Here is a 26,619-nt window from a genome sequence, read left to right as displayed (position 1 = left end):
AATGAAAGAAGTGTGCCACCTAAACATAGCTAGGTTGTGAGTGATATGCCTAACTGGTGTCTAAGTTCTAGTGGACATACACATGCAAGCTACAGCTAAAGGTATAGGATCAGTACAAGAAAGTAAGAAAATACAGCAAAACACACAACACAAATCAACTCTATACATGACTGGACAAGACAAAACCTAAAACTCTAATGCAGGACTTGACTCGGACCAAGATGGCCGTCCATCCCAGCTGCTCTACGTATCCCGGCCTCGGGAAGAATCGGAGTCAACGTAGTTCGATAACCTATTCTAACTACGATGCCTAACCATCTAGAACCGCTATCCTAGACTCGATCCACTAAACTCGACTGATTTTTAAAGCTTTTTGCACGATTGCTTAAGTTCAGGTGAATTGTAATTTTCAGGACTCTCTATATGCCCTAACTAATGCAAGTTGGTTAGCCTTAAGCTAATGCAGGTGGGCCCTATATCCTATGTGTATCCAGGCTGTGCAACCTAATAAAAACCATGGGCTGACTATATGCTTCCTAGTCTAGCCATCGGTTCAACTAAATATCTAACCGATCGACTCGAGGCCTCCTAACTCTAGGGACACTCACACGACAGGACACACCATATCAATACAAATCAGGACAGCCTCCTAACTCTAAAACACCCTAAACAGCTAGAACATACTCCTAACTCTAGGGGAAGATCTTTTCGAAAAGGTTTTGAAGAATTTTATATTTTTTTGAAGGTTTAAAATATTTATTTTTTAAAAGGTTTGGCTGGACCTGAGATGTGGATCTCAAGCTGCACTACGTACCCTATGGAAAGGGATCAAGCCAACGTAGTTCGGAAAATATTCCGAGATAAAGAAACTAAACAAGCAAACAAGTGTGATTCACAAACAAGTAAACAAGCGTGCTCACAAACAGGTACACCAGCGTGGTCACAAACAAGTAAACTAATGTGATCACAAACAACTGAAACATCAATCAGATGAAACATGCCTAAAGGAGGAGACATCCCTAAAACAAAGGAGACAAAACCTTTTTTCCAAAAGAAGAAGGCAAGCAAAATAATGAGACTGAGATAGCCCTATACTATGATAGAGAATTTTCTAAAAGATTTAGAGAATCTTGTAAAAGAAAAGAAAATAGAGGGGAACGCTATATGGACTAAGCTAGTCCCCTAATGATGGGCTGCTATAATCATTTTTATGTTCCAACAACAAAAGAGAGGCTACTGGAGGGTTCAAAAGGCTGGATAATCTAATGACCTTCAAATAAAAAACAAGTTACTCATCACTCTGAGCATTCCAGGCTATTTTCTTTGGGGACATTCAACAGACATTACACATGTAGTTATCAATTCCTAATGTATATAATATTTCACCGCACAGAGACATGGGTATATGAAAATATATAGTTCAGACAACAACTAAAAGAGTCATTTTGAACACATTCTAAAGAGGGTCCAGGCGATTCACATTGTTGTAAAGAGAGCAAGATGAAAAGAGGAAATGCTAAGATCATTTATACCCGAGTAGAAGGTACACTATCTCCTCTTGGAATGTTTCACTAACACAAAGTAACCTCAAAACACAAAGACCTAATAAAACTCTTAAAAAAATAATATAAATAAATAAATGAATAATAATAACTTGCCTCCTTTGCCTTATAAAAGTAGTTGTGGGAATAGCTTACGCCCTTGAGAGGAAAGGGTATTAATATCAACTCAACACCCATATGAGAATAGCAAATGAAACAGACTCCAACACTCACTCGTTCCCACCCAAATCACTTTTGGGTGCTCATATCAATCCAATGCTTGATGATAATAACTAAAGAAAACCACCCATATCTCATTTGGGTGCCCATAACAGTTTAACACTCACGTAAGAATAACCAAAATGGGTTTATTGCATAGACAAAACTCCCTTGCTCGCCCCTACCTCATATCACTTTTGACTACCCATATCAATCTTGAACTCTGATGAAATTGACCCAAAAGACCATTTGTATAAACGGCATTTCCATGTTTCAACAATAAAAATGAGGGCTGTTAATATGAAATGGGATGAGGGCTGCTAATATGAAATAGGATGAGGGCTGCTATTATCAAAAAGGTTATGGGGGCTGCCAATAACAAGGTGATGGTGGCTGCCATTAACAAGGTGATTGTGGCTGCCATTATAAAAGTAAAGTAGTGGCTGCCAAAATATTACAGTGAAATAGTGACTGCCAAAATCAAAAGGAAGTGGTGGCTGCCAATATCAAAGTGGAGCAGTAGCTGCCATTATCATAAGAATGTGAGGGCAGCCAATATCAACTCTCTTGGGATTGAAGTTAGTACCAACATGTCTTAAAAAAAACCTTTACTCTTATCTTTTGTCAAAATGATATAAACTATGTTTCAAATATACAAATACTATTAAATCATTCAAGGAGATGGAGTCTATGAAAAATAAATAAATAAATAAAATCAAAATCAAAAGCATTCGGATGGTGATGGACTGCGATAATGGACATGTACATTATGCTTACATATAATCCTACCTTGGACTTCTTTCTCTATTCTTTGTCATACACACACTTACATATAGACACACACTCATACAAGCACACGTTCAGCCACATGGACATACGCCTACTCCCATATTCATTCACACTCACACAGCTATATGCACATATGTACACATATAAGCTCACAAACTCACATATACTCAGTTCTTATCTGCATACATTCAAATTTTAGGTTATGCTAACTATTTTTAAGTCATAAACTAACTATTTTCAGTTTATATGTCAACTGATTTCAGGTTTTACACTAACTGGTTCAGATTTTCGTGTCCACTGATTCAGTTTTTGTGCTCACTGGTTCAGTCAGGTTCAAGGCTAGCTAATTTCAGGTTATGATTATTTTGACTACCATCACAAACTTAATGAAATAATACATATCCAAGACCACATTATATCTGCTACTTACACAGGGAGGTTAATTCATGTTTTGATGAAACTAAGGAAGATAAGCACAGTTCAGTAATGCTTAGCCTGAAGGAAATATTTACAACTAATCTAAACTGTTAGACAAGAACAACTAGAAGAATGTTTGGATATTGAATCCGACCAAGATAAGCAACCACTAGGTGCAAAATTAGAGGTCTTAGATGAGCAATTATCTAATGACATGTGTCATTTATCAAACTGATAGTATAATCCTTAATTTTACAAAAACAGACATAAAAAAAATCAACACTTTTATTCACTTCTCATGAATAGGCTAATTAAACAGATGAACTTTGTACCATGATCACAATGAAACAGACAATTACTTTGGTTAATCACACAAAACAACAAATTTTTCATCAAAACTGCACTCGCTTGTAAGTAAGGTTATAATTTTAGCTTTTGCAACAAAAGAATCAAACTGGAAACCAAAACGAATTCAAAACAAGGTCCTTAAGCACGTATTGATTAAGATATAAAAAACATCAGTAAATTCATAAGAAAATAAAATTCGAGCCATTACTCAAAATGAATAAACGAATGACCTGATTTGCTGATCCAACAGATTTCACTAAACCTTTACTTAGCTTCAAATTTTGATCCTCTTTACAACTGCCTGAAGCTTGGATCTACAAAATCTCGAACCAGAAATTGAAGATTCTCTCTCATTATGACCTTATTGAGTAGCAGATTTATAGACTCTAATGGAAACGCACAGATCTCTGTCAAGAAAGGCTGGATCTAACGTTTTTTTTTTCAAGCCGAATTTAAAGGTTCCATGTAATGAGGGATGAAATTAGGGTTTCTACTTGCAAAAAGATGAAGAAAAACGATGACACAGAGAAAGAATAAAGTCAGTGAAGCTTAGATAGAAGAGTAATACGGTGATCAACTGATGACCGGAGAAAAGACGGATAGCTAGGGTTTCGAGTTTGGGGATTTTCTCCTAAATTGCTCTCTGCTAGGTTTTGAAGAAAACCTCCTTAGCTTGCAAATGAAGCCAAGATCCCTATTTATAGATATTTGGATAATTTTTTACACCCCTCTAGTTTATTTAGACAACCCACTATTATATATTTTACCCCTTTTTGGATGAGCAAAGGGTGGTCCACAGAAAAATTTTAAGGAAAAAAATGATGGAATAAATTCGTGCCCCTTTAATTGCCCAGGGACACCCTCCCGCAACAAATTACCCTTGTTTTATTCCCAACAGGTCACCTGCTGGTCAGGATAATTCACACCCCTTCTGCGGCACTAAATTTACACAATACTACCTACCCCTCTCGTTTGCTATGCAAACCGCGACAGATTTTTCTGAAATTTGAGAGGGACCTAAATGGGTCTCTAACCTACCCTAGGGGCGAATTTGGGTCACCAGATCATAGATTTACTTGGGTTTTAATCAAATCAACTGCAAAAGGGGTTCGGTCAAAATGGGGTGTCTACACCGGCCTCGTATTTGGGTCTGCTCTTGGGGGTTGGAAGACCAAATAAGGTATTTTGGGAGCCGATTTTAGAAAGGATTGGGCGTAGGTTGGATACTTGGAAGAGAAATTGAGAAATTTAGTATCTAGAGGTGGAAGATTGGTTTTAATCAAGGCAGTCTTAGCAAATATTCCTGTATATTTTATGTCTCTTTTTAAGTGTCCTGTCAGTGTCTCGTTGATGATTGAAATGATCCAACGTAGATTTTTGTGGGGAGGTAATGAAGACAAAAAATGAATCTCTCTGGTGAGTTGGAAGGAAGTTTGTGTGCCCATCATGGTGGGTGGTTTGGGTATTAGAAGATTTCGGGAGTTTAACCACGCTTTGCTAGGAAAGTGGTTATGGAGATTTGGCGAAGAAAGATCTCATTTGTGGGTAAGGGTTATTTGTAGTAAGTATGGTTGTCAACCCGGAGGGTGGGAGTCTTTCGATAATTTTAAGAAAAAGGGTCTAACGGTGTGGAGAGATATTTTTAAAATGTCCTCCATGTTCAACCTGAAGATTAGATTTAGGGTTTATGGAGGGGATAGAGTTAAGTTTTGGAGTGATTTATGGTGTGGTGATAGCCCGCTGAGGTTGTTGTTCCCGGAAATTTTCCGGGTTGTGGTGAAGAAAGAAGCTATGGTGAGTGAGTGTTTGGTTAGTAGGGATGGTGTTTGGGAATGGTGCCCGGCTTATAGAAGAAGGTTCTTTGCTTGGGAGTTAGATTCTGCGGCTAGACTTAGAAGGTTGTTGGATAATGGCTACATTAAAAGAAATGGGTTGGATAAGAGAATATGGACTGCGGATTCTTCTGGGTTTTTTTCTGTCAGATCTTTCTATACGAGCCTAAAGCCTTGCCCGATTCCCTCTTTTTTGGCAAAGGTGTGGAAATTTCATTGTCTGCTGCGTGTAAGTATCTTTTGTTGGGCCGCATGTCGCGACAGGATACAAACCATGAACTTCCTGAGAAACCGTGGTATGTGGCTTGTTGATCATTGCCCCCTATATCTTGCTGATGGGGAATCTACGGATCATCTATTTATGCATTGTTCGTTCACCCGGTCTATATGGAGTCGCATATTTCTGAGATTTGGGATTAGCTGGATTTTTCCTAGATCTATTGAGTTGTTGTTGCAATAATGGAGCTTCGTGCCTTCGAAGAAGAAAGGGAAAATTTTGTGGGAAGTATGCTTGCTTGCCACTTGGTGGGTGTAGGGCTGGCAATTTCACCCGGAAAAGCGGGGATCCGCCCCGGTTGGGGAGGGGATTCCCCGATTTGAGTGGGGAAGGGGAAGGGGATTTAAAAAATTCCCCGGTACGAGGAAGGGGAGGAGAAGGGGATGGAGTTGGCCCCGCCCCGCCCCGCCTCGCATTAATGCCATTTTTTTCTTGTATTTTTTTAAGTGTTTTTTTTTTGGGAAAAGTACTAGAAACCCCTTGGATCAAAACATATCTACAAGATTCCCTCAAATTTTTTTTTAATTTCCATTAGTACAGTTTTGTTCGTGAAATAGCTTTTTATGTTTTCTTTTACCCATAATCCATTGGGCATTGTCCCTCATTATATTAGTATATTACCCTTAGAAATCCCTAAAATCTCTCCCTCGAACCATCATTGTAAGGCAACATTAAATTCTTTGAAAATCTCCCCCCCTCAAATAAAGGCAACATCTCTCTGATGAGTGATGAGATTTTATATGGTGTGCGCTCGTAGTGGTCAAAGGAACACCGACTTGCACAAAAAGAACAAGTAAATCATGAAGATGACGACAACCCTTGTGGGCTTCTATGGTCTTTGAGATATTGAACAAAACCATCGATATTTTGACTATGGTTCTCATTTTCAGCAGAGAATATCTTTCGTACTGCCCTCGCTTTGGCTCTAAACTCCTCACCCTCAGCTTCCGCCATTACCAACTTCAATGTTTTGGCAATGTCATTCCTCGTGAAGGACCCATCACTTTCGTTCCTTGGCACCTCTACACCAATCTTCTTCTCTTCCATCACGCGAGCATTCAACGGCTGGTCTGCTATCATGGGTAAGAGAATAAGAGGCTTCCCAAACCCAAGAGCCTCAATGACTGAGCCCCAACCCCCGTGGCAGAAGAAACCTCCTATTGACGGGTGCGCTAAGAACTTAAGCTGAGGGACCCAACCCTTGCAAACAAGTCCCCAGCCCTTGGTTCGATCCTCGAACCCCATAGGTAGCATCTCCTCGCCCACACCAGGTGGAATTCGGAGTGCCCAAACAAAGGGCAATCCTGATAGTTCTAACCCAAAGGCTATTTCGTGAACTTGCTCTGTAGTATGTAATAACTCACTTCCAAATCCAACATAAACTACGGACCCTGGCATCTGTTGGTCTAGCCATTCGCCCTCTACCCACTTCTCATGCCCACTACTAGTATCTTCTTGTATTGAAGGAGGGAGCAGACCGATAGGAAGAACTGGTTTCTCCAATAACTCACCATAGAGACCTAACCAATCCGGTTCAAACTCAGTGCAACTTCGTAGAGCGATAAGGTCACACCCTTGAAGTGTCGAATAGATCCTGTAATTGACAGACACTCCGGAAACATCTTCTCTTGATAACGCCATAAAACTTCCTCTAGCCTCGTAGGGCCGGTACACCACGTTAGAAGGAAATGGGACCCATGGAGGAACCACAGTATACTGTTCTGGGGATGTACGGATGTCTTTGAAGGGCATCATCTTGGGGGGTGGTGGGCCACTGAATGCACCCATGGCAGCACTAAACGCCCCAAAGAAGGCACATGGGAGCTTGAACTTAGCAGCTATTCGTGAGACCCAGTGAGGGAAGATATCATAGATAATCCAATCTGGAGTTGGGGATACATTTTCAAGGAAAACTGAGAAAGGTTCCTCTAGTCCATCCAATGCCTTTAACAGGTACTGACCCTTGGCTAGAGGAATGTCTCTTGTGGCCTCGGCATCTTTCGGGAGGGCGTTGATGTGAGGGAAGGGAAGCTCCACTAGATTTATGTTGGGGGACAAATATGGAGGGATGTTTGGAAGCCTAGCTATATTTCTAGGGGTAGAAATGAAGGAGATACGGTGACCCCTTTTGGCTAAGCACTTGGAGAGCTCTAGAAAGGGTATTATGTGGCCAAAGGCTAACCATGGGAACATAACAAGGTGAAGCTCTACTTCTTCTGTAATTTCCATTTGTGAGGGAGTTGGAATGATGGCAGTGAGTAACGAATAGATGCGATTTACTCTTTTGGCTAACGCTTGGACAGCTCTGAGAATGGAATACAGGGCTATTTTGGAAACTGAGAGAGAGACCTACGCTTTTTTTGGTAGATAAGGAGGGAGAGACCTCCGATGACAGACCTACCCTTTTTTTGAGTAGACAAGCCAACAATAATTATAGGGTGATGGTCAGCCACACATTATAAGTGTAGTGAGCCACACGCATTATTGTAGGGGGCCCAAACAAATAAGTAGCTTTTATATCAGAGCAGTGGTAGCAGCTTTTCTGACTCCAGCCATGGTCCCTAGCAAGAGAAATTATATGGTGTAAGGCCTTACAACAAGGCTGCAAGAGAAATTATATGGCGTGAGGCCTTACAAGGCTCTGTTGGGTCAAATATCAAGCAAGAGAAATTATACGGTGTAAGGCCTTACAAGTTACAACAGCCTTGGTACGGTGGAGGTACGATCATGTAATTCATCTGAGGTGGCTGCTCTCTCATGCATCAGCTGGCATCCAACAGCTGGCCCGAGAAATGACTCCAGCGATGGTCCCTAGCAAGAGAAATTATATGGTGTAAGGCCTTACAACAAGGCTCTGTGGGGTCAAATATCAAGCAAGAGAAATTATATGGTGTGAGGCCTTACAACAAGGCTCTGTTGGGTCAAATATCACGCAGGAGAAATTATATGGTGTAAGGCCTTACAAGTTACAACAGCCTTGGTACGGTGGAGGTACAATCAAATTGTTAGAAAGTCTACTTCAAACGGTTAATGCTCTCTTTGGTTGCTAGTAGATGTGCGGAGGATTTGGAGAAGAAGAAGTCACAGGGAGATCAAAAGGAAATCAAATCAGTGCAGTCAAATGGTCCTAATACTTTCATTTGGTAGGTGCGATTGGATTGTTAGCTACATCTTGAACAGAGTTCAGCTACGTACACACATTGACAGTTGGGTGAGGGTCAATATGCGCCTCTCGAAGCCAACATCTCATCTATTCTTTCCATCATTGCCGAGCAATTGTTCTTGCATCCAACACAGCCACTCATTTAGACTTTTCTTCTTTTTTTTCTCTGAATTCAAATCACATAGCATATCGATGTGGCTGCATCCCAGCCATTCCGAAGGTCAAATGATCAAGATGCACCATCACATCAATTGAATTGCACATATCAAAGGATAAGATCATCACAGTCAAGATCAGATCATCTCGAATCTTCAGATCAAGCAACAGACAGTCCGAATCGACCGAAGTATTCGGTGGTCTTGTCCAGAGGCACCAATTTGGTCAGTTCACATTCCTGACACATCGCTCACTGTGGAAACATAGGTCAAATGATTAAAATTACATTATCAGTTGCAAGATTTGAGCTCCCTCCGTTTGTCTTTTAGTGGACATGGCTCAATAATTGATGCCCGTTTTATCCCCACATGGATGCCCTCTTTTTCCCAAAACGGAATCCCGTTTTCTTAGCAGTGCTCCTCTTAATATAGTAGAGCTGTGTCCCTCCTACTCATTATTTACAGAAGAAAAAGAAAGAGAGTAACAAATTAAGTTGTAGGGTGTGAAGAGAGGAGAAATAATGAGTGGGAAGGACAGCATAGTGATGTATTCATCTCCGGGCATTGGGCACCTAGTGCAGATGGTGGAGCTTGGGAAGCGCTTCCTTCTCCACCATCCATTCTCCATTATCATCCTCATCGCCGCCGACCCTCCTTTCAACACTGGCTCCACCCAACCCTACATTCGAGCCGTCTCCAAATCTCACCCTTCCATCACCTTCCACCACCTTCCTCCACTTGACAATCATCAACATCATTCCCCATCCCACGATTTTATAGACCTCGTCTTCGAATTCCTTCGCCAAAACGACCCTCTCGTCCTCCAAGCCCTCCAAACCATTTCCTCCACCACCTCAGTCCGCGCCCTCTTCCTTGACTACTTCTGCGCAACCACCTTCCAACTAGTCTCCACCACCCCCCACCTCAATATCCCTTCCTACTTCTTCGCTGCCACCGCTGCTGCCCTCTCCGTCCTACTTCACTTTCCCACCTTCCACCGCCAAACCACCGAAAGCATCAAAGACCTTTCCCATCCCCTTCAATTCCCTGGGGTACCGCCGATACCCCCATCCGACATGCCCCAAACAATGATCGACCGTCACGTTCAAAGCTACCACCACTTTCTCTACATCGCCACTTCTCTACCCAAAGCCGACGGTATCATCATAAACACATTCCATTCGCTGGAGCCGCGAACATTAAAGACTATATCGGATGGGGCTTGCATTCCCGACGGACCCACGCCGCCCATCTACCCGATCGGTCCCTTGATTGCATCCAAGGATGACCAAGTGAAGAACTGCTTGTTGTCGTGGCTGGATGCACAGCCTCCTCGGAGCGTGGTTTTCTTGTGCTTTGGGAGCATGGGGCGGTTCTCGGAGGAACAGTTGAAGAATATCGCGGTGGGATTGGAGAAGAGTGGGCAGAGGTTTGCGTGGGTGGTGCGCAGTCCTAAAGTCGACAACGCGGATTTCGATTTGGATACGGTGTTGCCCGAGGGGTTCTTGGATCGGACGAGAGAGAGGGGTGTGGTGGTGAAATCGTGGGCTCCGCAAGTGGCTGTGCTGAGTCGAGAATCGGTGGGTGGTTTCGTGACTCACTGCGGGACTAACTCCTTCAATGAAGCGGTGTGTGCGGGGGTTCCCCTCTTGGCATGGCCTCTCTATGCAGAACAACGAATGAATAGGGTGATTTTGGTGGAGGAGTGGAAGCTGGGCATGACAATTGTGGAGGATAAGGAGGGTGTGGTAAATGCGGAGGAGGTGGAGAAAGGAGTGAGAGGATTGATGGAGTCGGAACAAGGGAAGGTTTTGAGGGAGCGGATGGTAGCAATGAGAGAGAGTGCGATGGGCGCATTGAGGGAGGGAGGATCGTCTCATGCCACCTTAGCCGAGTTGACCACCCGTTTATTGAAGCACCACATTTCAAACGAATTGGACCCCCTGCCACCCTCCCAAGGGTAGATTGTTGCATTATTGGGTGGGGTCTGGCTTAAGATGGCTACCACCAATGTCTCTCTCTCTCTCTCTCAGCGAATGTGTGACTTTCTTGTATCTCTGTCTGTAGTTTTTCTCTATGTATGGATGAAGCGAATGTGCGGCTTTCTTGTATCTCTGTCTCTGTAGTTTTTCTCTATGCGTGGATGAAGCGAATGTGCAGCTTGCTTGCATGATCAGTGGAGGTGAGGATAGATTTTTCACACCCCAAACCGAGACCGTCCCAAGCATGGGACAGCACCATACGTCCGTGAACACAAGTTCACAAACATGCTAGGCTCTTACTTAACATGCAATATACATAGCATAACTAGGGGTGGCAATGTATCGGTTTCGGTTCGGTTCGACCCCGAAACCGAATTTTGGGTTCGGTTTCGGTTCGGTTCCGCCAATTTTGCCACCCCTTACTCATAATCATTGGAAACATTCGGGTTCGGTTCGGTTTGATCCCCAAACCGAACTAAACCAAAATTTGAATCCGTTTGGTTTTTTTGGTTCAGTTTCGGCTCGGCTCCGGTTCGGTTCGGCATATTTTGCCACCCCTAAGCATAACTAAACTAAATAATCTCATAAATAAATAAACTGGGAAAGCTAAAATAAATGTCCAATCGGGACTACATTGAATGATTAAATAAATAAAGTAGTTGAAAGTTTACAACTACTGTTCAACATCTGTAATGTAAATAATAAAGAGTGAGATAACACCCAATGAGATAGACAAGTACTATAAAAGGAAGTTAATTATGGGAAAAAAATGCTTAAAATTAGTTTCTTTTTTTTTTCTTTTTTTTTTCTGATTTTGTAGGAGCTTTTCATGCTCTCCTCACTCTTGATGTCGAAGTTTCTCCCTCTTGTTTTGACAAACATCGACCTAGATAGAAACATAGAAAGGCTAACAAAATTAAACACAAGCTTCCACTCAATGCAAAGATTACAATGTACAAGATACCTCTAAAGGTCTGTAGTCAAGACCACCTGTAAAATCACAAACCTAGCACCAATACAACAGTTTCACTCAAAGAAGAGATTAAGCGCGCAATTTTCTGGTGATGGAAATAACAACACGTGCTATATTGACACACAAATATAGCACGACTTGTTAGTCTGGGGAGACTACTTTCACACAACATCTGACCGTAGTGGTCGAAGGAACGAACACCGACTTGTACAAAAAGAAAAAGTAAATCACGAAGATGATGACAACCCATGTGGGCTTCTATGGTCTTTGAGATGTTGAACAAAACCATCGATATTTCGACTATGGTTCTCATTTTCAGCAGAGAATATCCCTCGTGCTGCTCTTGCATTGTCTCTAAACTCCTCACCCTCAGCTTCCACCATTGCTAACTTTAATGTCTTGGCAATGTCATTCCTAGTGAAGGACCCATCACTTTCGTTCCTTGGCACCTCTACACCAATCTTCTTCTCTTCCATCACTCGAGCATTCAACGGTTGGTCTGCTATCATGGGTAGGAGAATAAGAAGCTTCCCAAACCCAAGAGCCTCAATGACTGAGCCCCAACCCCCGTGGCAGAAGAAAACTCCAATTGACTGGTGCGCTAAGAACTTAAGCTGAGGGACCCAACCCTTGCAAACAAGTCCCCAGCCCTTGGTTCGATCCTCGAACCCCATAGGTAGTATCTCCTCGCCCACGTCCGGTGGAATCTGGAGCGCCCAAACAAAGGGCAATCGTGATAGTTCTAACCCAAAGGCAATTTCATGAACTTGCTCTGTAGTATATAGTAACTCAATTCCAAATCCAACATAAACTACAGACCCTGGTGTTTGTTGGTCTAGCCATTCACCCTCTACCCACTTGTCATGCCCACTAGTATCTTCTTGTATTGAAGGAGGGAGCAGACCTGTAGGAAGAACTGGTTTCTGGAATAACTCGCCAAGGCGACCTAACCAATCCGGTTCGAATTCGGTGCAGCTTCGTAGAGCCACAAGGTCACACCCATGGAGTGTTGAAAAGATCCTATAATTGAGAGACACCCCGGAAGCATCTTCTCTCGTTGTTACATGAAAAAATTGTCTAGCCTCGTAGGGTCGGTACACCACGTTAGAAGGGAATGGGACCCATGGAGGTACCACAGTTAATTGTTCGGGCGATGAACGGGGTCTCTAAAGGGCATCATCGTGGGTGGTGGTAGGCCAATGAATCCACGCATGGCAGCACTAAACGCTCCAAAGTAGGCACATGGAAGCTTGAACTTAGTAGCTACCCGTGAGACCCATTAAGAGAAGATATCATAAATAATCCAATCTGGAGGGGGGGATGCATGTTCAAGGACCACTGACAAAGGTTCCTCTAGTCCGTCCAGTGTTTTAAACAGGTACTGACCCTTGGCTAGTGGAATGTCTCTGGTGGCCTCGGCATCTTTCGCTAGGCCCTCGACATGAGGGAAGGGAAACTCACTAGATTTATCTTGGGGGAGATATCTGGAGGGATGTCTGGGAGCCTAGCGATGTTTTTGGGAGTAGAAATGAAGGATAGATGGTGACCTCTTTTGGGAGTAGAAAAGGTATTATGTGACCAAAGGCTAACCACGGAAACATAATAAGGTGAAGCTTTACTTCTTCTGTAATTTCCATTTGTGAGGGAGTTGGAATGACGGTAGTGAGTAACGAATAGATGCGATTAACTCTTTTGGCTAACGCTTGGAGAGTTCTTAGAATTGAATACAGGGCTGTGTTGGAAACTGTGTGTGTGTGAGAGAGAGAGAGAGAGAGAGAGGGGTAAACACAACAGTTGTTAGGGGTGATGTCAGCCCCGTCTTGCGCAATTACGCGTTATTGTATGGGACCAAAAGGTTAGCTCGCTTTTATAATATGCTGCTGAATGCACTCCACACTTTATTAAAAAAGTACGGTACACACAGCAGTAGTTGTAGGGTCAGCCTCACATTATTAGGGAGGGCGATGTCAGCCACGTCTTGAAAAAGGTAAATATACGCAATTACGCGTTATTGTATGGGGACAAAATGTTAGCTAATATGCTGATGTCACCAGTACAGTATTTTGATGAACACACAGCTCCCCTTATTAAAAAGTACGGTATGGCCTGCACCATAGGATGATCCAAACCGTTCATTAGATGGGCCACTGCTTAAATATATTGTGCCCAAAGACCATTTCCATAGGTTGATCCTAACTCCTATGGTGCGGGTCATACCGTACTTTTAAATAAAGCTTGGAGTGTGTTCATCAAAATATAGTAGCGGTGATATCATTTCTGTAACACCCAGCCCCAATGCTTGAACTTGTTTTAACTTCTTGAAATGAGTGTCATTACCAAAAATCAAGCTCAGGATTAATTGCTTAGAAATGAGTGTCGTTACCAAAATGAAGCTTGTGAATTTTCTTTGAAATGGCTGTTAATACCAAATGAACTTAAGATTAATTTTATTGAAAATGGTAAAGGGTGCTATTATCATCAATGGAGTAAAGTCCATTTAAACACCTTTTAAAAGGCTGCTAATTTTGGGAAGCAATTAGATTGACCGAATATAACACCTTCACTAAAGTTAAATTTGGCTTTGAATAGAATCTTCCACTAGGATGTATTAGGAAGCTCTATCATTTCAAGATTCAATCTTGGTAGGTTTCCTCCTATGGATTTTCAGCTAGTAGAGAATAAGGTAGCATCTACATTTCAAAAAGGAACAAGGGAAGGTTTGTTTCAAAATATTGCTTGCAACGAAAAGGGCATGTGAGCCACATCGTTTTGGACAGTTCCTATGGGGGAAAATATTGGGTTATCATATCTTTAGAAAGGAGCTGCTTCATAGGCTAATTGAAGGTCTTTAATTCTCTATTTAATTAGGATTCTATTCTTAATAAAGTAAGACACTGAATGTAATGGTAACTGCCTAATTGATTTGAATTACTTTCTAGGAAAGAGGGTGCCTCTATACATGAACGAAAATCACTAAAATCTTGAGGGAAATCATATAGAAGGTGAGAATGGTCGTGAGTTTCAAAATGCACAGAAGCCTTATGATATCTACTTCTACCCCAGACTTGCAATGGATTTCTTTTGCCACTTGAAGCTTGCTGCCAAGGTTTAGAAACTGATGAGCCTTACCTTGCAACTCTTGTCTCAAGAAGATTTTTATATTTTTAGCCATTGGAAGCCCCGCCCCGCCCCGCCCCGCATTAATGCCATTTTTTTCTTGTATTTTTTTAAGTGTTTTTTTTTTTGGGGAAAAGTACTAGAAACCCCTTGGATCAAAACATATCTACAAAATTCCCTCAAAATTTTTATAATTTCCATTAGTACAGTTTTGTTCGTGAAATAGCTTTTTATGTTTTCTTTTACCCAAAATCCATTGGGCATTGTCCCTCATTATATTAGTATATTACCCTTAGAAATCCCTAAAATCTCTCCCTCGAACCATCACTGTAAGGCAACATTAAATTCTTTGGTAATCTCCCTCCCCCAAATAAAGGCAACATCTCTCTGATGAGTGATGAGATTTTATATGGTGTGCGCTCGTATAGTCCATTATTTTTCAAAAAGTAATGTATGGGCTACGCCATAGGATGATCCAAACCGTTCATTTGATAGGCTACAATTTAAAACTACTTTACAGGCCACACCATAGATCATCCAAACTGTCCATTTGATGGGCCACAACGTAAATAGATTGCGGCCCAAAAATCATTTCCATACGATGATTGCAACCCTCCGATCTATAGAAGGTACCATAATATGCAATTCCTCTATAGATCAGAGGGTTGGGATTATCCTATGAAAATGATTTTTGGGCCACAACCTATTTACGTTGTGGCCCATCAAATGGACAGTTTGGATCATCCTACAATGTGCCCATCAAGTGGAAGGTTTGGATCATCCTATGCCTATGGTAGTATGGTGTGCCCATCAAATGGACGGTTTGGATCTTCCTATGGTGTGGCACGTACAATACTTTTTTGGCAAGTGGGATTGGGAATTAGGGATCTGCTAGGGACTATTGATCAATTAAATGAATCTGAGAGCAACCACCTTTGTCCCCAGGTTAATAAAATGCATAAGACAAAATCTTAGCATATGTGGGTTGTGTGGCTACTCTCACATGCAACAGCCAAGCCGCAACATGCCTGAAGTGATTGTCCCTAGTAAATCTTTAGTTTCAAACCTAACATTTAACAAAGTAGAGAAAGTAAAGTGATTGTCCCTGAAGGATGCAGGGCGGGGAAGGGGAGGGGATGGGGATTAGATATTCCCCGTGGGGAGGGGAGGGGGATTCCCCACCATCCCCGCAGTGGGGAGGGGAAGGGGAAGGGGAGGGGGAAAATTCCCTATAATTAACGTAGTGGTATAATTAACGCCACAACAAAACTGGGTTTTCCATACCGACATTAATTATCGAAGTTTTCTCCAACTCCTCTCAAAACTGGCACAACAAATATTCCATGTAATATTTTTTAAGTTTTCCAGACATCGACCTATTGTTTGATAGAAAGACAGAAGAACAAACAAAATTAAACACAAACTTCCACTTCAGGCAAAGATTACAAAGTACAAGATACCTCTAACGGTCTATGGTCAAGACCATCTATAAAATCACAAACCTAATACTTATTGACGCACAAATATAGCACGACTTATCAGTCCGGGGAGTCTGACTTTCACAAAACATCCGACCGTAGTGGTCAAAGGAACACCGACTTGCACAAAAAGAACAAGTAAATCATGAAGATGACGACAACCCTTGTGGGCTTCTATGGTCTTTGAGATATTGAACAAAACCATCGATATTTTGACTATGGTTCTCATTTTCAGCAGAGAATATCTTTCGTACTGCCCTCGCTTTGGCTCTAAACTCCTCACCCTCAGCTTCCGCCATTACCAACTTCAATGTTTTGGCAATGTCATTCCTCGTGAAGGACCCATCACTTTCGTTCCTTGGCACCTCTACACCAATCTTCTTCTCTTCCATCACGCGAGCATTCAACGGCTGGTCTGCTATCATGGGTAAGAGAATAAGAGGCTTCCCAAACCCAAGAGCCTCAATGACTGAGCCCCAACCCCCGTGGCAGAAGAAACCTCCTATTGACGGGTGCGCTAAGAACTTAAGCTGAGGGACCCAACCCTTGCAAACAAGTCCCCGGCCCTTGGTTCGATCCTCGAACCCCATAGGTAGCATCTCCTCGCCCACACCAGGTGGAATTCGGAGTGCCCAAACAAAGGGCAATCCTGATAGTTCTAACCCAAAGGCTATTTCGTGAACTTGCTCTGTAGTATGTAATAACTCACTTCCAAATCCAACATAAACTACGGACCCTGGCATCTGTTGGTCTAGCCATTCGCCCTCTACCCACTTCTCATGCCCACTACTAGTATCTTCTTGTATTGAAGGAGGGAGCAGACCGATAGGAAGAACTGGTTTCTCCAATAACTCACCATAGAGACCTAACCAATCCGGTTCAAACTCAGTGCAACTTCGTAGAGCGATAAGGTCACACCCTTGAAGTGTCGAATAGATCCTGTAATTGACAGACACTCCGGAAACATCTTCTCTTGATAACGCCATAAAACTTCCTCTAGCCTCGTAGGGCCGGTACACCACGTTAGAAGGAAATGGGACCCATGGAGGAACCACAGTATACTGTTCTGGGGATGTACGGATGTCTTTGAAGGGCATCATCTTGGGGGGTGGTGGGCCACTGAATGCACCCATGGCAGCACTAAACGCCCCAAAGAAGGCACATGGGAGCTTGAACTTAGCAGCTATTCGTGAGACCCAGTGAGGGAAGATATCATAGATAATCCAATCTGGAGTTGGGGATACATTTTCAAGGAAAACTGAGAAAGGTTCCTCTAGTCCATCCAATGCCTTTAACAGGTACTGACCCTTGGCTAGAGGAATGTCTCTTGTGGCCTCGGCATCTTTCGGGAGGGCGTTGATGTGAGGGAAGGGAAGCTCCACTAGATTTATGTTGGGGGACAAATATGGAGGGATGTTTGGAAGCCTAGCTATATTTCTAGGGGTAGAAATGAAGGAGATACGGTGACCCCTTTTGGCTAAGCACTTGGAGAGCTCTAGAAAGGGTATTATGTGGCCAAAGGCTAACCATGGGAACATAACAAGGTGAAGCTCTACTTCTTCTGTAATTTCCATTTGTGAGGGAGTTGGAATGATGGCAGTGAGTAACGAATAGATGCGATTTACTCTTTTGGCTAACGCTTGGAGAGCTCTGAGAATGGAATACAGGGCTATTTTGGAAACTGAGAGAGAGAGACCTACGCTTTTTTTGGTAGATAAGCAGGGAGAGACCTCCGATGACAGACCTACCCTTTTTTTGAGTAGACAAGCCAACAATAATTGTAGGGTGATGGTCAGCCACACATTATAAGTGTAGTGAGCCACACGCATTATTGTAGGGGGCCCAAACAAATAAGTAGCTTTTATATCAGAGCAGTGGTAGCAGCTTTTCTGACTACAGCCATGGTCCCTAGCAAGAGAAATTATTTGGTGTAAGGCCTTACAACAAGGCTCCGTCGGGTCAAGCAAGAGAAATTATACGGTGTAAGGCCTTACAAGTTACAACAGCCTTGGTACGGTGGAGGTACGATCAAATATCAAGCATGGCATGGTGGAGGTCTGTTAGATCAAATATCAATGGCGGTCCGTATAGTTTTGAGGCCTTACACACCATATAAAAACTCCGCAAGCAAATCCCTAATGTGAGGGAGTTTAAAAAACCGTAATCCTCATTGGGAACGGGAGTCACATGCGCAGGTGTAGATCTTGGTAAAATGTTGCTTAAATGACCCCAATCCTTTAATTGTATGGACCCAAATGGATTACTTTTGTAAGCCGTGTGCTAATTATGAACTTTGAATAATAGGTGCAAATAATATTGTTTGTCCATAACGAGATGAGAGGAGTTATGGAATGAAAGTTTTGTTATTCTCTAAATACGGTAGAGCTGTATCCCTCCTCCTCATCATATATATGAGGAAAGTGTTTCTAGTCGGCCGACTAGAAATCATTCTCTAGTCCGCCGACCAAAAACACATGGGTCCCACATTTTTTGTGGTGATCTAAAGCATTCATTTGATAGGCCTCATCATAGATAGGGTGCCCACAAAAAATCAGCTTCATAGGACCTGTAAGTAAAGCGGAATCCTGTGAGCTGTGGTGGTGCCACGTGGCACCCCCTCCTCTATCCCACAATTTTAAAAAGAAGACCATTAGGCATTCAATTTTTATGGTCACATTTAATGCATTCAATTTTTATGGTCATATTTAATTTAGCATGGCATTTGCATATTCTCTCTATATCAATCTAGAATTCCAAACGTCTCATTCTATATCTACGAATTTCAAAAGCTTTTTTACGTAAAAAACAACAAGTCTTCTCTTACTAAATTCGTTTAGTATTCCTTGATTTTCACCTATTTGTTTTTCAAGCTAATCTATCTTCTATAGGGCTGCAACTCGAGCCGGGTTTTACCCGACCCGCATCGACTTGACCCGAAAATAGCATGGGTTGGGTTCAGGTTTCATGGGTTTCGGGTCGAGCCGGGTTGAGCATTCAAAAGCCCGCATGAATCTCGAGTCGAGCCGGGTTTGAAGGGGCCCGACCCGACCCGAGTTACATAAGTTATAGTATGTACATTTTTTTCTATTGTTAGTTAAAAGTTAAAAGTGAAAACCCACGCACCCACTGTTATTGTATGTGAGTGTAATTTCTGCTTGTATGAGTTGAGTTGATTCAAGTGTTTGATTCAGCATCGTTTGATTGTAATTACAACATTGTTTGCTTACAGCATTGTTTGATTCAAGTATAATGTGAGTGTAATTACATCATTGTTTGATTCAAGTGTAATGTGAGTGTAATTTCTGCTTCTATGAGTTGAGTTGCCTTGCCAACAAGAATTTTCCTTAAAAAATTGCGTCAACGTGAAAAAACCCGACCCAACCCGAGATTTATCATGGGTAGGGCCGGGTTTGGGAATCGTGGGTTTCCGGAAAAAAACCTGACCCGACCCGAGATATTTCTCGGGTAGGGTTGGGTTCTCCAAAACCCGACCCGCTCGACCCGAGTTGCAGCCCTTATCTTCTATATTGAACCCAATTAAATCTATAATACATATGGTATATTTATGAGAGAAATAAGGCGATGAATATTTATTCCTTAAAACCTTTCTAATTCCACCGATACAATGTTTTCTTTTATGGCAAATAAACGGTATGAATACTTATTCCATAAAACCTTTCTAAATCATCTTCAACTATCCTTCGATGCCTATTCAACTGCTTCTACCAACCGTTCTCCCCCTCCTCTTCTCCTGAATCCAATAATCCACTCAAGCTACAACAACGGCAAAGTTCAAAATCAAGGTCTATTATTTCTTCCTTTTTTCCAACCAATTTGGGCGTATGCCTTTTACTATTTTTTTAATCCAGGGACGGCAAAGGGGATCGTGCTTGCCTAACGGAATCCTCACCGGTAAGGGTTTTGCATTCCCTCCGTATCTCCTTGCATTCCAAAATGTGCAAACGCATAAAATATAAATTTTTCATGATTGTTTCCTATTTTATTTCTCTTCCTATTTTCTCTAAAATATTTATTCCTTATAAATCTGGATTTACTCCTTATAAATGGATTTTATACCTTTCTACAGTTCTATGTGGCATGTTTGATCTCTAGAGAATATCTATTCCTGAAATTTCTCCCTAAACACTTCCACAAAAGAATTTATTTGATACTTTAAAGAGGAATGTTTCCTTAGGGTGGCTGAGATTGTGACTCAAGGTGGCATTCCCACTATGGCATAGTGGGTCCCATTGATGATTGATCTGAACCGTCCATTTTATTTTCATACTCTAAATATTATGTATTTTTTAACTTCATATCTTACACCTCGAATCTCCATTGATTGAATGACTAGAATAATCCGATCAATGTAATGAACGACCTATTTACTGAGGTGAAAAGAAGTGTTTGAGATGGGATACTTGCAAGAGGGATGCTTCCTTGGGGTGTGACAGCACCCAAATACAATGACGCCCACCCACTATCAGATGGTTAGTCCCAAGTTATTGATCTGAACCATCCATTTGATACGACTTGCTTTGGATCTCTTGCAGTCCAAAAATTGCACCAATCATCCCATCTTGACCTCCAATAATGTATATTTTTATTCATTATATTATGTAGAGGGGCTTTTAATTTATAAAAAAAATCCCGTTAAATTACCATAATTATATTATTTCATGATTGTTTCCTATTTTATTTCTCTTCATATTTTCTCTAAAAAAATTTCTCCTTATAAAGCTGTAAGAGATGAATATCATTTACCTTTTTGTTCGTTGCCCAGTGCATCATTGCTCTCACAGTGATGAAGCTTATGATTTTAGTAGCAAAAATGGGTATGATTTGAACAAGAATAGGAAGGTGGTCCTTTCTTATGGATGTTCATGAGAGAGATTTTATCAATTTGTAATATTATCAATTATTTAATTTAACTATTTTCAATAGTTTGGATCCTCTTTTTAATTTATCAATTTGCAATGTTACGTTCAATTTTTTTATATATGCCGGATTGATTCTTAGGATGTCGTTTTGGCTTGGGTTGTGCTTTGTTTCACATTGTTTCGTGCAGGAGAAGAACAACCCATTCGTCGTCTTCGTTTTTATCTCTTTGTTTTCAATAGATGTTTCACAAGCACGTGAATTGCTCGATGAAATTAACGAGAAATGAAAGTTATAGGAAGAACTCTTTTGATTCTCATGTGAACGAAAACATTATAGATTCTGTATTGTATTTCGATTATTTGGTCGGGGTCAACATATTGTTTAATTTTAGTAGGCGTTGGAAACTATATAACCTTCATTTTTTCTTTCAGCTATCGCATGAAGTTTTCCCCCCTGCACATCTTGGTGGTGCCGTTGTTGGTTTTGGTTTGGTATTTTGGGAATATTTGACTTTGCTTTATGTTATTTTTTATGTATTTGGAATTTGGCTCTAGCCTAAGTTGCAGTTTTGGCTTATTCACATTAAAAGATTAATGATTGGCTTCTTCTTCCTCTCTCTTTCTCCTTAACATTCTCTGTTACAAGCGTTTAACATCTACAGTTGGCATATCCAATCTATAAATTACTTTTACGAGGGCTTAATGGATGATGATAAAACCATGCGTGCAAATATTTGTATCCTAATTCCCTTTCCCTTTTGACCTTTTTTTTTCCTTATATTTGTGTTTATTTTATTATTTGTTGATGAAATAAAACCATGCTGCACAAATGTGAGTTCCTTCTCTTTTATTGGGACCATGTTAGCTCCTTCTCCTTCTATGTTTTTAATTGTTATTATAGAATTAGGGCAGGTTGGTTTTTGTTTTGGTTTGAACTCTTATTAAACTTTTTTTTTTTTTTTTGAAGTGGGTTTCTTTCATTTTTATTCATAGGATTGGTTTTAGGAGAAAACTATTTGCTTTATCTGTTTGGTTTCAAAGCATATTTTCTTTTTAAAAACAGCTTTAAAGCATTCTTTCATCGCCCCGTGCATCGCACGGGTCTGCAACTAGTTATTTATAGAAGAGAAAGGGGTGTGCAGGGAGGAGAGGAGAAATAATGAGTGGGAAGAAGGAGAGCATAGTGATGTATTCATCTCCAGGCATTGGGTACATAGTAGAAATGGTGGAGTTTGGGAAGCGCTTCCTTCTCCACCATCCATTCTCCATCATCATCCTCATCGCCGCCGACCCTCCTTTCAACACTGGCTCCACCCAACCTACATTCGTGCCGTCTCCAAATCTCACCCTTCCATCACCTTCCACCGCCTCCCCCCACTTGACAATCATCAACATCATTAGACCTGGCAAATGGGTGGGTCGGGTCGGGTCATGCGGGTGCGGGTGCGGGTCACACGGGTTGCAGGTCAAAATGACCCGCATTCCTACGGGTCAGCAACCTATGACCCGTACCCAGTGCGGGTGGGTCGGGTCGACCCGCAATTTTTTCCAAAAAAGTTTTTTGATTGGGCGGTGATAAATTCACCCCCTTCCATGTACAAATTCGCCCCCTAATTTTCAAAATTGACTGTACAACCTACACCATAGGATGATCCAAAGCGTCCATTTGGTGGACCACACCATAGGATGATCCAAACCGTCCATTTGATGGGCCACAACGTAAATAGATCGTGCCCCAAAAATCATTTACTTCGATGAGTAAAGAACTTTTTTTCAGGTGAGTAAAGCAAATCCAAAAAAAAATCAAGATCTTGAGAAATTACAAGCATCAAGAGTCTCAAAAGCTTATCAAAAGCAATCATAAAAACCAACTTATTACTGCAATCTTGATATGGAAATTGGCCAAGGAAAGAAAAGAAAAGAAAACAGATGAGAGAAGTTGCGGAGGTCGTCAACGAGTAGAGGAGCCCACCGGAATTAGGCAAAGATTGCCAAAGGATATATGACTGTCGGAATTGGTGGGTGGAGTTGTCGGATTCCAGCGAGGGATGCCGGAAAATGGAGATATCCCGAAAATGCACAAAACTCTCTTCTCACTCTCTGTTACCCTCTCTCTCTCTCTCTCTCTCTCTCTCTATATATATATATATATATATATATATATATATATATATATATATATATATATATATATATATATATTTCTCAAAAGAAGATGAAGGAGGTTGGTCGGAGGTAGATATAATAACCGGCGGCTCGGATGGTAGCCGGATCGAAGAGAAAACCCTAACTTCCTTTGTTACAGTTCTTCTTCTTCACTTCTCCTGTCACAGAAATAAAAACCCTAACTCTAAAAGGATTAAAAGAGAAAACCCTAACTCCCTGTTTTTTTGGCTTTTGATCTTTTAATCTTGACCTTTGGTTTTTCATCCTTTTAAATGAAAATGGAAAAGTTAAAAAAATTCAAAAGCCACAAAACCCGAGGGTATCCGCGGGTCAACCCGACCCGACCCGACCCATGTTTTGGCGGGTTGGGTGACCCGCGGGTCAACTTTCACGGGTTAAGAAAATTCCACCCATGCCCGCAAATTTGCGGGTGGGCCGGGTCGACCTGCAGGCACTGGTCGGGTTTGCCAGGTCTAAACATCATTACCCATCCCACAATTTTATAGACCTCGTCTTCGAATTCCTTCGCCAAAACGATCCTCTCGTCCTCCAAGCCCTCCAAACCATTTCCTCCAACTAGTCTCCACCACCCCCCCAACTCAATATCCCTTCCTACTTCTTCACTGCCACCGCTGCTGGCCTCTCCGTCCTACTTCACTTTCCCACCTTCCACCGCCAAACCACCGAAAGCATCAAAGACCTTTCCCATCACCTTCAATTCCCTGGGGTACCACCGATACCCCCATCCGACATGCCCCAAACAATGATCGACCGTCACATTCACAGCTACCACCACTTTCTCTACATCGCCACTTCTCTCCCCAAAGCCGACGGTATCATCATAAACACATTCCATTCGCTGGAGCCGCGAACATTAAAGACTATATCGGATGGGGCTTGCATTCCCGACGGACCCACGCCGCCCATCTACCCGATCGGTCCCTTGATTGCATCTAAGGACGACCAAGTGAAGGACTGCTTGTTGTCGTGGCTGGATGCACAGCCTGCTCAGAGCGTGGTTTTCTTGTGCTTTGGGAGTATGGGGCAGTTCTCGGAGGAACAGTTGAAGAATGTCGTGGTGGGATTAGAGAAGAGTGGGCAGAGGTTCGTGTGGGTAGTGCGCAGTCCCAAAGTCGAAGACGCCGATTTCGATTTGAATACGGTGTTGCCCGAGGGGTTGTTGGAACAGAAGAGAGAGAGAGAGAGAGAGAGAGAGAGAGAGAGAGAGGTGTAGTGGTGAAATCGTGGGCTCCACAAGTGGTTGTGCTGAGTCGAGAATTGATGGGTGGTTTCGTGACTCACTGCGGGAGTAACTCCATCTATGAAGCGGTGTGTGCTGGGGTTCCCATGTTGGCATGGCCTCTCTATGCGGAGCAGAGGATGAAGAGGGTGAATTTGGTGGAGGAGTGGAAGCTGGGCATGGCAATTGTGGAGGATAAGGAAGTTGTGGTAAATGCGGTCGAGGTGGAGAAAGGAGTGAGAGGGTTGATGGAATCGGAACAAGGGAAGGTTTTGAGAGAGCGGATGGTAGCAATGAGAGAAAGTGCGATGGGCGCATTGAGGGAGGGACGATCGTCTCATGCCACCTTAGCCGAGTTGACCACCCGTATATTGAAGCACCACATTTCAAAGGAATTGGACCCCCTGCCACCCTCCCTCGGGTAGATTGTTGCATTATGAGGTGTGGTCTTCCTTACCATGGAATACCCTCTCTCTCTCTCTCTCTCTGAAGCGAATCTGCGGCTTGCTTGTATCTCTCTCTGTATTTTTTCTCTATGTATGGATGAAGCGAATGTGCGGTTGCTTGAATGATTACTGGAGGTGAGGATAGATTTGTCACACCCCAAACCGAGACTGTCTCAAGCATGGGACAGCGCCATACATCCGTGAACACAAGTTCACAAACATGCTAGGCTCTTAACATGCAATATACATAGCATAACTAAACTAAATAATCTCATAAATAAATAAACTGGGAATGGTAAAATAAATGTCGAATCTGGAGTACAATGAATGATTAAATAAATCAAGTAGTTGAAAGTTTACAACTACTGTTCAAAATCTGTAATGTAAATAAGAAAGAGTGAGCTAACGCCCAATGAGATAGACAAGTCCCTTAAAAGGAAGTTAATTATGGGAAAAAAATGCTTAAAATTACTTTTTTTGTTTTTTTCTGATTTTGTAGGAGCTTTTCATGCTCTCCTTACTCTTTTTTTTGAAATGGCAAATATTATAAAAGAATCAGAAAGGACACCCGAAATGGAATTCCCGAAGTTACAGAACAAAAAATAAAAAACTAATTACACAATGGAAAGGACATCAAATAGGAAATTAATCAAACCAATTCATCGAGTTGCATACCACCCCTCTTCTGGCCAAAGCGTCCGCCTTCTCGTTAGCAAACTTTCTAACATGGATCAACTCAATATCTGATTCCACCAATATATCTTCCATTTCGTCAAAAGATCCAAAAACCTCCAAGGCGGAACCACCCCAACCCTCAGCCACCGGATAACATTAAACGAGTCCCCTTCAACAATTACACTCTGCAGACGGTCCCTACTCACATTTTTTATGCCATTGAAAGCCGCTTGGACTTCCGCCTCCGTAGCGTCAGTTACACCTAAAGGGCCCCAAAGAGTCCAAAGAACCTTGCCGGCATCATCACGACATAAACCTCCCACCCTGGCTGGACCAGGATTATCAAAGCAAGCACCATCAAAGTTTATTTTTAACACTTCTGGAGGCGGTGGTTCCCATCTCTGCACAACCTTATTAGCCCACTCACTACTCAAACACACCACACCCCATCCTTCCCAAAGATCAAAAGCTGAGACAAACTGGAAAGATGAATGGCATCTTGTCCAATTTATAACCAATGCAAGTATCTGCATATAAAGATAATGAAGAGCCTTAGACATTCCCTCAAACACCCGCGCATTTCTCTCCTTCCAAACCACCCACCAAGTGGCAAGCAAGCATACTTCCCACAAAATTTTTCCTTTCTTCTTCCAAGGCACGAAGCTCCATTGTTGCAACAACAACAACTCAATAGATCGAGGGAAAATCCAACTAATCCCAAATCTCAGAAATATGCGACCCCATATAGACTGGATGAACGAAGAATGCATAAATAAATGATCTGCAGATTCTCCATCCTCAAGACATAGGGGGCAATGATCAACAAGCCACATACCACGGTTTCTCAGAAAGTTAATGGTTTGTATCTTGTCGCGACATGCGGCCCAACCAAAGATAATTAAACTCGGCGGACAATGAAAT

The 26,619-nt window shown here is 42.1% G+C and overlaps 5 pseudogenes; 2 read left to right on the top strand and 3 right to left on the bottom strand.

Annotated features, from left to right (window-relative positions):
* Positions 1-5,920: 5,920 nt before the first annotated feature.
* Positions 5,921-7,919, bottom strand: LOC143884338 (UDP-glycosyltransferase 91C1 pseudogene; annotated as a pseudogene).
* A 1,219-nt stretch (positions 7,920-9,138) lies between these two features.
* LOC143884337 (UDP-glycosyltransferase 88B1 pseudogene) lies at positions 9,139-10,852 on the top strand (annotated as a pseudogene).
* Positions 10,853-11,923: 1,071 nt separating this feature from the next.
* LOC143882716 (soyasaponin III rhamnosyltransferase pseudogene) lies at positions 11,924-13,333 on the bottom strand (annotated as a pseudogene).
* Positions 13,334-16,218: 2,885 nt separating this feature from the next.
* Positions 16,219-18,025, bottom strand: LOC143884336 (UDP-glycosyltransferase 91C1 pseudogene; annotated as a pseudogene).
* Positions 18,026-22,330: 4,305 nt separating this feature from the next.
* On the top strand, positions 22,331-25,002 carry LOC143882715 (UDP-glycosyltransferase 88F3 pseudogene; annotated as a pseudogene).
* Positions 25,003-26,619: the final 1,617 nt, after the last annotated feature.

Source organism: Tasmannia lanceolata, unplaced genomic scaffold (assembly GCF_043159265.1).
Source record: "Tasmannia lanceolata isolate RefF3 unplaced genomic scaffold, GAP_Taslan_0.1 ptg000008l, whole genome shotgun sequence".
Classification (NCBI taxonomy): domain Eukaryota; kingdom Viridiplantae; phylum Streptophyta; class Magnoliopsida; order Canellales; family Winteraceae; genus Tasmannia; species Tasmannia lanceolata.
Note: the sequence above shows the minus strand (reverse complement) of the source record. Positions and strands in the feature narration are given on the sequence as shown.